This window comes from Chiloscyllium plagiosum, unplaced genomic scaffold, assembly GCF_037043375.1.
Source record: "Chiloscyllium plagiosum isolate Xiang-an unplaced genomic scaffold, Cpla_swu_hap1 HiC_scaffold_18, whole genome shotgun sequence".
Taxonomy (NCBI): Eukaryota; Metazoa; Chordata; class Chondrichthyes; order Orectolobiformes; family Hemiscylliidae; genus Chiloscyllium; species Chiloscyllium plagiosum.
The window spans coordinates 44,726,323-44,742,226 of NW_028270156.1; the positions used below are offsets into that span (position 1 = coordinate 44,726,323).

A 15,904-nucleotide genomic window follows, 5' to 3' on the forward strand; every position below is an offset into this window, starting at 1 on the left:
ATGCAAAACTTGCGCTCACACCTCCCCCCTTACTTCCCTCCATGTCCGCCACAAATTCATCTGCACCTCCACACACATTTATTGCATCCGCTGCACCCGATGTGGCCTCCTCTATATTGGGAAGACAGGCTGCCTACTTGCGGAACGTTTCAGAGAACACCTCTGGGACACCCGGACCAACCAACCCAACTACCCCGTGGCTCAACACTTCAACTCCCCCTCCCACTCCACCAAGGATATGCAGGTCCTTGGACTCCTCCATCGCCAGACCATAGCAACACGACGGTTGGAGGAAGAGCGCCTCATCTTCCGCCTAGGAACCCTCCAACCACAAGGGATGAACTCAGATTTCTCCAGTTTCCTCATTTCCCCTCCCCCCACCTTATCTCAGTCAAATCCCTCGAATTCAGCACTGCCTTCCTAACCTGCAATGTTCTTCCTGACCTCTCCACCCCCACCCCACTCTGGCCTATCACCCTCACCTTGACCTCCTTCCACCTATCGTATTTCCCTACCTTTTTTCTTAGCCTGCTGGACACAACTTTCCTCATTCCTGAGGAAGGGCTTATGCCCGAAATGTCGATTCTCCTGTTCCTTGGATGCTGCCTGACCTGCTGTGCTTTTCCAGCAACACATTTTCAGTTCTGATCTCCAGCATCTGCAGTCCTCACTTTCTCCTATAGGGAGGAACATCCAGATAAGACAACATATATATTGATTGGGTGTCCATTGCAATCAGTGAGTGTCAATAGTATGGATTAAACCTTCTGCTGTTATATAACGAAGGTTCTTAACCTTGTCAACTGGCTTCACATAATGGATACTTCTCCCCTTGCTAACTGACCTTTCATACTGAATGCTTCCAATATTGTTGAATAGCTCTACATTATGAATATTTTTTCACCTTGTTAATCCATTACCCTTGCCTCCAGCAAGGAGAAAGTGAGGACTGCAGATGCTGGAGATCAGAGCTGAAAATGTGTTGTTGGAAAAGTACAGCAGGTCAGGCAGCATCCAAGGAGCAGGAGAATCAACGTTTCGGGCATGAGCCTGAAGGAGCTCCTACTCCTTGGATGCTGCCTAACCTGCTGTGCTTTTCCAGCAACACATTTTCAGTCCTTGCCTCCAGCGCCCCATTGTTAACTGCAAGTTCTTATCTGATCTGAGTCATGTTCAGCCAAACCTCTTGTTTCACAAAACTCAAATCATAACTCTTTCCCTACCTGCTCATACCGTATACACATTCTCAGGATGATGTGCTACAGTTGTACAGTGCACTGATGACACCACATCGTAGTATGGTGTACAGTTTTGGCACACTGATTTTAGAAAGGATTCAACTGATTCCTGGAATGAGAAGGTTATCCAATGAAGAAAGTTTGAACTGGTTAAGCTCATACCCATTAGAGTACACAAGAAAACGAGCTGCTCTTATTGGAACACAAGATCATGTATGGATTTGACAGAGTGGATGCTTCCTCTTATGGTAGAGGCAAGGACGAGGGGACACATTTTAAATGCTCATGGATCTTGTATCTAAAACAGAAGTGGGAGAAATCTTTTCTCACACAGGATTATACTTCTGTGGGAGAGACAGCAATGGAGATAAGGTCATGAAATATTTTTAAGTCAGATGTCACCCATCTCTGTGTGATAGCAGTATATGCATAGACAAAGATACAGCAGAGACACTTAAAGCTCCATGAAACTTAATAAATTAATTTAGTACTACTTAAATAAAAGTTACACCCCTTTAAATATTAGAGATATCTTAACCACTGTCCTTTACTACCCTGGGGTCTCTTCTCAATATCTTCACCATGCCTCCTGACATAGGATACCTCATGCAGTGTTATTCTCCCGAGTCCTGCTAAAATTGGGGGTTTCTGGGCTGCTTTTTGTACAGTTAAAATTGCCAAACTGGCAGCCAGGTGTCCTTATCTGGAATTGCTTGTGAAACGTATCAAATCCCAAATGGTTTTACAATACATAGCCAGCAATTGTTGAATTCCTTTGATTTCTGCAAATCCTTTTCCCTTTTATGGTGTCAACTGTAAGTTAATGCCAATTGGTCTTCATGGCAGCTGGAATGTCATTCCATTCATTCTTCCTAACTGCAGCTTAAATTTTGGTTGGTAACCTATTTACACTAGAGTACAGATTTCTACAACATCTTCTGTCTAGATTCCTTTACACCTCTATTCTTTCTACCGAAGTGCATAATCTTGGACTTTTCGCACATTCTATTTCAAATACCACACATCCTAACTTGTCCAAGTCCTTCTGTTTCCACACCAGCTCCTGTTCCTCCACCTATCTCTGTGATATCTGCAAACTTAATAATAACACCTTGTCTCCAAATTCACTGATCATGGCATATCTTATGTGCACACATTTTCCTGAGCTACGAGGGATAATAATTAACACCCACATGAATGCGATCAAAGAACACCAGAATGGAATGAGATCGCAGAGCAACACATGAAAATTAGAGTTATGACACAGAAGTTGGATCAAGTGCTTGTGAACCAGAAGGTCATATTGGAAAGCAAATGATCCTTTGTGACATTGCAACAGTTTATTATTACAAACGCAAAACGATCAATGCTCAGCCGAGTTCACACATCATGTGAAACATCATTCTTGAAATCAATAAAAAATATTAAAGCATTAAATTAGATTATGACTTTGACATTGCAAACAAAGCAAATTGACTTCACACCTGAATTGCGACAATACTGAACTCATGAGAGAAAATGCCCACTGTATTTGAGCAATTATCTTCCAATGTAAACAAAATTCAGTTGATGAAAATCTTTAACCTCATTTACTTCAGTACATTGATGAATTAATACCAAATAGAATAAGTAATTACCATGGACATGCTACTTAAATTTATTATTTAGATTTTGCAGACAAGGCATTTAAACAAGGCATCTCTCTCCTTTACAAACAGTGGTGAGGTGTATAGGCAGTGGTAATGCCACTAGACAAGTAATCAAAAATCATGATCTAATGACCAGGAAACATGGGATCAAATTCCAACATAATCGCTGTTGAGTGTTGTTTAAAAAACCCATCTGGTTCAATATCCATTTGGGAAGGAAATCTGCCATTTTTACCTAGTCGGGTCTACATATTACTCCAGACTCATAGCAATGTAGTGACTCTTAACTATTCTCTGAAATGGCCAAGCAAGCTATTTAGTTATATCAAACTGCTACAAAATCTAAATAAGAAAATGAAAATGCTTGGACTAGCTGACATCAAACCAGGCACCAAAAACGCAAACGGCAACCACAGCCCTGTGGAGCTAGATTAGATCGAAGCTTTGCAGACCTGCCACATCCAGTCATGAATGATGGAAGACAACTAAACAACTCATTAGAGGAGGCTCTACAAATATCCTGACCTCAACAACATGGAGCCCAGCACATCTGTAAAAAATATAAACCTGAAGTATTTGCATCAATCTTTAGCCATAAGTGTCAAGTGGACGAACTATCCCAGCCTGCTTCAAAGGTCCCTAGTATCACAGATGCCAGTCTTGAACCAATTCAATTCATTCCACATTCATATGGCTAAAGATAATGGATAGTGCAATGGCTACCAGTCCTGACAACATTTCAGCAACAGTGCGAGACTTATGCTCCATATCTAGGTCCACCTTTAGCCAAGCTGTTTCAGGTGACAGCGACCAGTCTTGACATTAAAGTAGCATTCAATGGAGTATAATGTCAAGGAGACCTAGCAAAGCTGGAGTCAATTAGAATCCAGAAGAAACTCTCCACTGATTGGAGCCATAATAGGACAAAGAAGATGGTTGTACTTGTTCCAGGTCTATTCGCATGCTTTCCTCAGTGTTGTGTTGTAAGCCCAAACAAAATCAGCTGCTTAATCAATGCCAATATTGTTAAAGCATAGAACACAGTCATTCACCCCACTGTGCCTGCACCGGCTCTTCAAACAAGCAGCATGATAATCAGTGCCACGGTCCTAATTTTTACCCATGTCCTTGCCATCCAAACAATCATCCAATGACCTCTTGAGTGTCTCAATTGAACCTGCCTCCCCAAAAGGTCCAGGAGATGCATTCCATATCTGAACTACTCACTGAGCAAAAAAGATTTAAATCTATGCCCTCACGTTCCTTTTCCGAGCAGGATTAGCTTCTCCTCAATTACTCTGTCCAGCCTGCTCACGATTTTGAAAACTTCCATCAAATCTCCTCTTAGCCTTCCTCTCTCCAAGGAGAACTGTCCCACAGTCTTCAATCTGCTGTGGTGAGATTTGAACCAACATCACCAGAATATTAGCTTGGATCTCCAGATGAAGAGCTTGGCGATATTACCATTATGTCACTGTCTCCAACTCATTAGAGATTACATAAATAGGACAGCTCCTGTCAGTGTTTCGGAAGACAATCAGATATTCGGTCTCACTCTTCTGAGATCCTAAGCTGTTCTGCTCAGAGGTCTGCAAGGTGATATTTATAGTACCCTTTAGTGTTAATCCTTCCAGGCCCATATAAAGCAAAACGCAAAAGTATCCCTTCACTGGACCACACTAAACTGGAAAATGCATCTCTCTGCCCCTACCAAGCCCTTGTCATAAGATCTAAAATGATGATGCTTGCTGACAACTGCACAATGCTCAGCATCATTTGTGACTCCTCAGATACTGAAGGAGTTGATGTCCAAATGCAACAAGGTACAGACATCAAGACTTTTGCTAATAAATGGAATGCAACTTGCACGCCACATGCCAGGAATGACCATCTCCAAGAAGAGAATAAAATTATTGCCTTTTGACATTGGATGAGTGCGGTGCTAACACTCAAGAAGTCTGATGCCATCAGCCTGCTGGACTTGCAATTCACCTAACACCTTCAACATTCACTCCTTTTGCCAAGACACAGTGGCAGTGGTATGTACGATATAGAAGATGCATTACAATAACTGATTCAGGCTTCTTCAACAGCACCTTGCTACTATCCAGCACCTAGAAGGACAAGCGTAGCAGATGCATGAGAACATCACTACATGACAGTTCGCCTCCAAATCACGCATCATCCTGAATTGGAAATATATCATCACTTCACTGCCTTGCGGGCAACATTCTTCAAGCATTTTAAACAGATTTCAGGTGTATCTACAACACAAACTGCAATAGTTCAAGAGTAAAGCTCACCACAAAAGGACAATTAGTGGTGGCCATAAATAATGGCCCAGCCAGCAGCACCCAACCCTTTGAAAAAAATAAAGAAAGACTCCAGATCTTGTTGCAGTCAGTTGAGGCATGAGCCAAGGAGGGAAGTTATTCCACATCTCTCATTGTCCATAATTCTGCCCTTTCAGCATTCTAAGCAATTAATTACTATGTAATACTCTGGCCGACTATTCAGTCAATCCAACATCCACTCCAGACCACTTTGTCCTGCAAGTGCAGGAATTGCAGCTCCTAGTCTTTTTACCTCCTCAGTCCTCACCCTTCAACACTTCATTCATTCATTCTAGGTGAAACAGTGACTTACATGCACTACTTTAAGTTTAGTACACTGCATGCACCATATTCAGTATGTGATGTGCTCTGCACAGAGGAGACAAAACACAGATTTGCAGACTGTTTTGAGGAACAGCTGCATTCAGGCCAATCTTCTGAATGTCTGCCATTTTAACAACCCATTCTTACTGTCATGCTGACCACTATGTTCTTGACCTCTGTAGCATTCCAATGAAATGCAAAATAAACTCAAGCAAACAACATTCATCTTTCAATATGGCACTCTTCAGTCCTTTTACCCCAAAACGAGCTCAGCAATTTCATAGTGTCACTTTTTTCCCACTGCAGGTTTCTGTTGTATTCATCTTGCCTTGTTTTTGTATTTCCAGTGGAAGCTATTGCTGTAAATTTATGTAAAACTCTGTTATTTCACTTTTTAGATTGGAATCAATCTAAACATCAGGTCATAGACAGAGAACACAGGGGGTTAACACCTTCAACATATTGTCTAGCTATCACCATTGTTAACAGCTAACCCGAGAATGCAACTTTAAAAAAAAAGGGTTTTGTGATTTACACATGAAAGAAGTGAAACTATCACTATATTCTAACAGATGAAAGGCTTAACAGACAATCAATTCTTCAATGTATAATTTCAGTTACATCACACTGCAAATTTTTGCTATAAATTCTGTGTTACGATCGAGCCCTCCACAATCACCTGATGAAGGAGCGTCGCTCCGAAAGCTAGTGTGCTTCCAATTAAACCTGTTGGACTATAACCTGGTGTTGTGTGATTTTTAACTATGAAATTGTTTGGATGAGAAAAATGTGTTAAGGAAAGCCTGAACCATGGCATGACTGTAATACAGATTGCTTACATGTGTAGTGTTTACAGACTGCTCCAGAACATCTCAAACCATGCTCACCCATTTAAATGCCAAAGATATTCTTCTATTTCAAAACTGATTTAACTATGTTTTAAAAAAGTTTTAGAAGTCATTTTGCATCAGCCTGTCAGAATTACATTCAAATAAATATTTATAATTCAATGCCTAAATGCCCATTCTACATCACACTCAACGTCAAACATCTAATAATCAGAAGGATTCTGCTTTTATGCAATGAATACTGGCCACCTGCCCACAACAATTATAAAACATTAGATCTTTCACCTCTCATTATCTAGGTAGCTTTGCTTTCATTATTAAATTAAACTCACAGGTAAGACCAATCTCTCCCTATGTCAAGTTGTCCTACAAGCTTGACAAAAATGTATAGCATGCCCAAGGAGTGAATAGAGAACCTGGTTCTATTGTATAAGATCTTACTTTGATATGGCAGTTGAACAACACTGCAATAAACCTCAGCTCAGGCTTTAAGTGGTAGCTGTATTTGTCCAAAAGTAGTGGAAAAGTGATCTATTGTAGCAGAAGGACCATCTTTTTAAAATGGCAGTTACGTCTAAAATTAAGCAACTGCAACATTTGATTATGATATGGTAATTATGCAGCTGTTCTTTTGCTTTTATTCAGCAATGAGAAGATATCTCCGATGCCACTGGCCTGATTATGCAACCAGCAAAAAAAAAGCGATGATCTTCATTGTTCTGAATCACAGAACTGTTAGAGGAGGTGATCAATCAGCCGTTCATATATGCACTAGCTCTGGGTAGTTTGATTTGATGCCAAATTCCTGCCTTTTCCTCATAACCGTTCACATTGTTTCTATTCAAATAATTGTTGTACATCCTTTTGAACACCTCAATTGAACCTGCCTCCACCAACTTCCAGAAAGTAAATTCCAAATCTGGAGAAATCACAAGGTGGAAAGGTTTTTCTGACATCACAAACGTTTCTTGTGTAAAACACTTTAAAACTGTGCGCTCTGTTTCTTAATACGTTTACAAGTGGGAATAGTTTCTCCCTAACTACTCTGTCCAAACACCTCATAATATTGACAACTAATCTCAAATCATTCCGAGCCACCTTCTCTCCAAGGTCTTAAGGGAGGCTTCTTATTCTGTTCCCTAGTTCCAGTCTCACCTCTCAGAATTCATCCTTTCAAGTTCCCACAAGATCTTGGATGTTGCAACAAAATTACCTCACAATCTTCTAAAGACCAATGGTATAGGTCCAACTGTTTAATCATTTTCAAAAGACATCACTTCCATCCCAAGAATCAGTAAAGTGAACCTTTTCTTAAATGCTTCACATGTAATTACTTAATCAATCATGTTAAATAAGAAGCCCAAAATTATACTGTACATATGGTTTCAAGAAGACCCTAGACAGCTGCAGTAAAGCTTTGTTACTCCAATCCTTCCTCATAATTAAGTTTCTCACCCCAGAATCATACTTGTAAACATCATCCATACTCTCTCCAATACATTAACATCTTTCCTAAAGTTTAGCATGCAGAATTGCACACAGTATTTCAATAGAAGTCTATATAGTTTACGCATAACATCTGCTCTTCCACACTGAGCCCCTATTAATGAAATTGTTTCATGTTCCTGTACCACAGTGTATCAACGGTTACTTCTCCACATTGAAACTAATCTACCACCTGTGCACCTACTCCACCAAACTGGAAGAGTCTTCCTGAAATTATACACTGCACTCCTTACAGTTTACAAAAACAGGAAAAGCTGTGTTTTTAAGCTGTGAAATAATGACCATTGGGAAATGAGACTAGCAGCCTTCTTCCAGCATGAAAAGCACCCATTAGCTATTACTGTATGTTTGCAATGACCTCAAAGTAAATAGCCCACAAGGAGCTAAATTTTGTAGCATTGGGATAGAGGAACTGGAGCAGGCAAATCAGGTCTTTGAGTCTATTCTATCATTCAATAGGAAAATAATTGATGCATTTGTAGTCACAACTCCACTTTCTCATCTGCTCCCAATCCCCATTAATCCTTGATTCATTTGCCCATTAAAAACCTATTTTACTCAGCCTTGAATAATTCAGTGACTCGCCTTTCACTGCTTTCTAGGGATGATAATTCCATTGATAAATGAGCCTCCAAGTGAAAATTACATTCATCCCCTCTGTCTTATGAAGGCTTCTTATTATAAAACTCTCTGTTCTCTAGTTCCAGTCTTACCTCCCAGAATCCATCCTTTCAAGTTCCCTCAAGATCGTGTATGTTGCAATGAAATTACCTCACATTCTTCAAAGTCCATTCTTTCTTCAAAAGACAAGACTTGGCTATAAATTGTGTGTCTTACAATCTTATACTCCACAACCACCTGATGAAGGAGCAGCGTTCCAAAAGCTAGTGCTTCCAATTAAACCTGCTGGACTATAACCTGGTGTTGTGTGATTTTTAACTTTGTACACCCCAAGAATCACTAGCTTTTGCAGCGCTACAGAGCAGAAGCAGTTTCGAAAGCTAGTGATTCCAAATAAACCGGTGGACAATAACCTGGTGTTGTGTGATTTTTAACTTTGTCCACCCCAGTCCAACACCAGCACCTCCAAATCATTCCAAGAATCAGTCAAGTGAACTTTTTCTTGATTGCTTCATAGTTAATTACTTAATTTATCATGTCAAATAAGGAGCCCAAATTTATATACTGTACATGTGGTTTCATCAAGACCCTGTACTGCTGCAGTAATGCTTTGTTACTTTTATATTATATCCACCTTGCAATAAAGGACAATGTTCCATTTATCTTAAAAATTACTAAAGGGAGGCATAAGCTGGCTATGCTAAATTGTAAAACGTTACTTAAAGGTAGATATAGATTGGCAATGGCAAGCATTTAAAGATCACATGGAGAAACAAACAATTTTTCATTCCTGTATGGCATAAAAATAAAATGAGAAAAGTGCCTGATCATGGAAAACAAGGGAAATTTGGGATAGTATTAACTCCAAGGAAGGAGCACACAAATTGGCCAAAACAAAACAGAAAACCGCAGAATTGACAGCAACTTAGACTTCAGGAAGACAAAGGGATCGATTAAGAAGGGGTAAAAAGAGGATACAAAAGCAAGTTAGAACATATCTACAAAACACACATAAGTAGTTGCAATCACTTTGCAATGATAAGAAAAGAAACTAGTTAAAATACAGTCTGATACAGGGGAAAATATAATGGGGAACACAAAAACTGCAAGATGTGCAGTTCAGGTGAATTGGCCATGTTAAATTACCCATAGTGTAAGATGCATTAGTTAGAGGGAAAATGGGTCTGGGTGGATTACTCTTTGGAGGGTCGGTGTGGAGTTGTTGGGCCGAAGGGTCTGTTTCCACACTGTAGTGAATCTAATCTAATCTAATCTAATCTAACAGAGAACAGCCAGGGAACTCCTAGAGGCATGGCACTCATCCACAGATTCAATCAATAAGCACATCGACCTGGACCCAATATACCGTCCACTGCAGCGGACAGCTGGAACTGACAACCGGAAGTGGCAGATTCAAACCACGAGAAAATGCCAGAGAAAAGATCACAGAAGCGCTTCACAGGAGGCTCCCAAGCACTGACGATGTCACCTAGACAGGGGACGAAACCTCTGCAACACAAATTCCCAGCTCGGCAAACAGAACCACAACTAATCTAAGTTAATCAATTAAATACATGCTTTCACAAACAAGGACCTAAATAATATCACAAAAATGCTGGAAATACAAGGTCTCGGGTGCAAATGAAGGAAATCAGTATTAGGGAAATTGATGAGATAAAGACCGTTACATCCCCAGGGTCAAATCATCTTCATCCCAGAGTGCTGAACAAAGTTGCCCTCGAAACAGTGGATGCGTTGGTGGTCATCTTTCAAGATACTATGGGAACTCAAACAATTCCTGCAATCACACCATTTAAAACAAAAAGAGGTAGAGAAAAGCCACAGAATTATAGACCAGTTACCCTGAAATCAGTCATGGGGAGAATTTATCTATTGTAGAAGATTTAATAGCAGAGCACTTGAAAAACAGTGGTAAGATTGGACAGTCAGCATGGATTTTCAAAAGAAAAATCATACTTGACAAATGTACCTGAATTTCGAGGATCGAAACCACTAGAGATAATGAGGTTCAGCTAGTAAATGTGGTTTTTCAGAAGGGCTTTTGATAAAGTTCCAATGATTAACTTGTAGAACTACAAGACATGGATTGGGAGTAGAGTATTTATCCTGTTTCATCGCACATTACCTGGTCAGCAAAGTTTGCTCACTGGTTGTGTCTAGAATGCGTTTAGAAATTTTCCAAGCCTGATTCAGACAATTTACCTATAGATTGAACTATTCACATACCTTTCTAACACACTTTATTTATTTCTTCCTGTATACACTGTTCCCAGTATAACTTTTAGGGGTTCTCTGAACTACTACTCTAAGTGTTTCCATTTATCTTAACCAAACTGATGCTCCATCTTGCTCTTTTGAATGAAGTTCAACTCTCAGTGCTATGCAAATTATATCCTTAAATCAATAAAACTATTCAAATAACTTTTCCAAGCTTTGATGTTTTGAAATGTAAAATAACCTTCAATATTCAGATCAGGACCTTGGTTACCTTGCAACCACCTCTAACAGTGAACAAATCATAAATTATTAGCAAGGGTAATAAAAATGTAATCTATTTTGTCAAAGATGGTGCATGCATTGAAATACAGGGTCATTAACCCAGTCTTCTTTCCTCCATTTTTGCAATCCCTGGCCAAATCTGTTTGTTGTGCACCAAGGACTGTGCTCTGGATGGATTTCTTTCTCCTATTATAAATGATTGATGTCATGTTCAGTGGAAAATATTAACTGAGTAGACTTCGTCTTTTCTGGTCTCAGTTTGAACTTGGTAACAAATCAAAGGGACCTCCAGGTAACCAACAAAACATATTTGAGAAGTTTGACAGGGATAGCAAGTCGATTTAACAGCAAATAAAGGTCTTGTTAAAACTAAGCTTTATCCCATCTGACAAGGTATGACTTTTCTGAACAATTTTGGAGTGAAAATAGCTGAAGAAAAGGGCAAGACTTCTTCAGCTCAATGACCTTTATTGTTTACAATCCATTGGGACTTTAGCAGTGTAAGGGAACAGAGAAACACTTACATCAATAATCTCTGGATTTCCACTTTTAACTGCACTACGTGCTGTCTCCAAAAGTTGCTATCAGGTTGTGGGTAGTCTCCCACCAATCCCAAAAAGGGTGTGGCTCCTCAGATAGTTCATAGACTTAAAGGTTGAAAATTATTAGTTTTGCTAGACAAAGGTATATGACAATACGGTGGATAACTAGAACCTAAGTGCAGATCATCCATGATCGAACAATGACAGAATAGACTTTATGGACTGAATGGCTTACTCCTGTGCCTTATGTTCCTACCCTCTATTGCACATCCCTTTCAACTAATGACTTTATGCCAGTATTTGCTCAAGCAACTGATTCTCAGTTTATACTGCATGCTTCACAATCTGAAGTTTTATCACCACCTTCTCCCCTGTCACAGCACCACCACTAAAACACTCACTAGCCAGAAGAAAATCTATCAACTTCTATCATATCACTCATTAATTAGTTCTTCTGTCTTGCACAAACAATTTAGCTCTCCAGCCAATGTCATTCATTCTTATAAGAATGCCCAGCAACAGTATACAAAGAAAAATGTGTGCATTTGTGCTGGCTTTTGAAAGAAGGACACAGTCCATGCAACACATAGACATGCAATGATGATTTTTGTTTTTCCCAGAAACACTGACCTGCTGACAAGACCCTCATAATACTTATGGTAGACGAAGTAAAATCTCCATGAATCTTAATTTTTTTATATATTAACATAGAATTACACAGTAGTGTGGAACACCTTCCAGAAGCTTCTCAAAACACTTCATTTTAAGAAACTGCTTTGGAATGTAAAGCTTGGTATGCTTGTAAACACAAGAGAAATTTTCTACATAATTTCCCACAAGCAGCATCAGTTATTGATAACGATGATAGTTGAATATTAGCCAAGACACTGAGCAAACAGACTGTTCCCCATTTAGCAAATTCCTTTGCTAAAGAACCACCAGACAAACCCCAAACTCAGTCAACCTCAGCTCAGTTGTAGAACTCTTGTATTGAAAACAGAAGACTTAGCACAATCTTGGGTAAATTTGCAGTACCAAGAGTGTACAGTATTGTTCTAGATGTTATCTTTTGGAATGAATGTGAAACTCAGCCCTGTAAACCCTCAGACAGATTTAGAAGATCACTGGGAGTATTCGAAGAGGGGAGCATTCACCTAGTATCCTTTCCCTCAATGACATCTGACGTAGATCTCTCATTGCTATTTGTATAGTCACATCATGTACAAATTAGCTGTTGTATTTCCTACATTACAAAAATGACTACACTTCAAAAGCACTTAATTAGTTAGAGTGCTTTAAGAGGCTGTGGGGTAGTGAAAAAAGCCATGTAAATGCAAGTCTCTACAAACTTTTCAGTCAGGCAAAAAGCTCAGACAACCTAATACTCACTTTTTAAAGAGTCAAAATAGATGATTAGCTCAAGCACATAAGTGGGCTCCAACCTACAACTTTCCACATCAGTAGAATGTCACCAAATTAGCCAAGCTAATAGCTGGAAAGTAAAGTTTCCCTATAAAATTCTGTGAACTTGCTAAGCGAAAGTCAGAAATCTTATTCTACAGCATTGGAAAATAGTCTGGAAATGTGCATGCTTGGGAATTCCCAAAATCTCTACTTGAAATGTAAGAGATTTCAAAAAAGCCTGATAATCCACAATTGTGGGAATTCCAGACATTTGTAGCTATTCCAGGGTTTCGAGAGTCAACAATGAACAATTTATGCAATTCTTTCCAGGTTCAAATATTTCATTTCCCTTGATAGATAATTGTTAATGCAAATATCGCTCTGGGAGGAAATGATGTTGCAGGTCAAAAGTTTTCATTTTTAAATACCCTTAGCTAAAGGACATTTTGGCAACTAATGTGCTGTCTAACAGCAACTCATGGTAGCAACGTGCAAGTCCACATGTCAAACACAGTGCATCTATTCACTGTAGCAATTGTAGTCTCCCTCCAGCTGTCTGCAAAACAAAAGAAACAAACATAACCTCCCCACAGTTCCTGTTCCAATTCTTCTTAGAATGTTCACCTTCCCTTCCACCTCTTAATGGCTAATAGCCAAATGCCTGCTGTATGGCGTGACAGGACCTTTGGAGGCTAAGTGCGCCTAGAAAATTATGTCAGGCTCCTCAGGCAGTATCTGGCTCCTCTTTTCCTACTTAAGGATATTTCAATGATATTTCTGTCCTTCCTGGAAATTTAGACTGCATTTCTCTTTACAACAGGGACTATACTATAATGAAAAGAATTTAGAAAGACCCATTTGAGGTTAAATGAGTACTATATCTGGAGATGTGCCAGGTTATAGTCTCGCTCTTAAGGAGGTAGTTCCATAAAAATTGATAAAACTATTGAGTATCAAATGCCAGTTCAGTGCTGAAACTTTGCTATGAAATTACATTTATGTCATTTCTTTGCTAAATGTTATTTTATTCTTATTCGTTTAAGTTCATATGGAATTGAAGTATTTTTGAAAATGATGTGAAATAATGTGTAATACACCCATTTAATCTGATCCATTTCAGAAGTAATTCAATACCACTGCACATATACCAAAGCAACATTTTTTAAAAAGACTGCAGTAGAGAAACAGTAGGAGAAAGCTACCTTCCAACTGATTCTCATGAACTCACATTGGATTTTTTCTTCTTCAAACAGAACAGCCACTAAATACCAAATACAACTGCATATGGTAATTGTACCATCCCAAAAGATTAGGCTTGGACTTCATAAATAATTAACTTGTATAAAAATCAAAAGCATTCACATTTCCTTCAAAAAGTCTAAATAGAACATTGGAGAAATTAAACAGCAATTTGGATCAACAATAACTTGAAAGAAAGTTCCTAATGGTAAACAATAATACGGGATTGTAAGGGGGAGTAAATAAGGAGAAACAGTTTCCACTGATGGTTGTGTTGATCACCAAAGGATACCTGTAAGAGGCAGAGAGAGACTGGAAGATGAGACTCACAATGGGTTATGAATGTCTGGAATGTATTGCCTGAAGGGCAGTGTAAGCAGAAAGTAATTTTCAAAAGTGGATTAGATAAATATATGAATTTATTTTTTAAATGCCAGGATCGTTCAAAGAGCACAAACAGTGTAGAGTGGCTTCTGTGTTAAGATATTTACATCCAATGAAGCGTTAATTTGAAAGGTAGTTGGATCAAATTGTACATAGTATGACATTTAATAAACACTTTTAAACAATATATTACAAGTAACCATAGTATACTTTTATAAATGCAAAATACTGCAAGCTGCTGTAAATTTGAAAAAATTAAGTGGTGAAAGAACTCCAGTCTGGTCACATCTGTGGACAGGCAAATATGAGTTAATATTTCAAGTCCAGTCTGACCCTTCTGTGGAACCCAAAGAGTTATACCAGACTCAAAATGATAACTCAGTTTCTGTTGTCATCCTGTTTCACCCCCTCAGTTGAAGCAAAACGCTCAGAGACACAGTATAGTTTTACCTCCTTCATCTTTATTCCAGGCCCTGTAGAGAGAGAGAATGATCGCCCATGTGCACCAGCTTCTTAATGAATTATATAGTCATTTTGCAGGGAGGACCATCCAGATAAGGCAACATACATATTGACTTGGTGACTGTTAGAATCAGCAAGTGTCAACAGTAAAGATTAAGCCATCTGCTGTTACACAATCAATGTTCTTAACGTTAATTGGCTTCACATAATGAATACTTTTCACATTGTTAAACTGACCTTACATGCTGAATGCTTCCAATATTGTTAAATGCCTCCACTGAGTGAGTGTTTTTCCACCTTGTTAACCCATTACCCTTGCCTCCAGCACCCCATTGTTAACTGCAAGTTCTTAGCTGATCTGGGTCATGTTCAGCTGAACCTCCTGTTTCACAATTTCAAAACTTAACTCTTTCCCCTACCAGCTTATACCCAAAACACATTCTCACTGTCTCCACTGATTTGGCAAGACCTAAGTTTCTCCAGCACTGTTTTATTACAGAACACTTTTCCTTCGGCACTCAAAGCCATAGGCATGAACATTTTGAGCAAAACAAATACAGAAGTTATAAATGTGAGCTTCAGGTATAGACTTCTGAAAAAGAGAATCTAATGAAACGAACTCAAACACCAAATGACATAAACATCATTCCTGAGGGTGGTGAAAGCAGAAGAAAAATGAATGATTTCAAAAGGCAACTAGATGGTCACTTGAGGGAAATAAACATATAGGATCATAGAATAGAGCAGAGGAATGTGAATAAAACAAGGATAGGTTTACTCTATGGTGAATCATGGAATCCTGAATCAAATGGCCTTCCTCCCTACCACAATGAT

General features: G+C 39.0%; 1 protein-coding gene across 2 annotated transcripts in view; it reads right to left on the reverse strand.

Annotated features, from left to right (window-relative positions):
• sbf2 (SET binding factor 2) overlaps positions 1-15,904 on the reverse strand; it is a 588,991-nt gene that overhangs the window by 439,131 nt on the left and 133,956 nt on the right. The window lies entirely within an intron of this gene.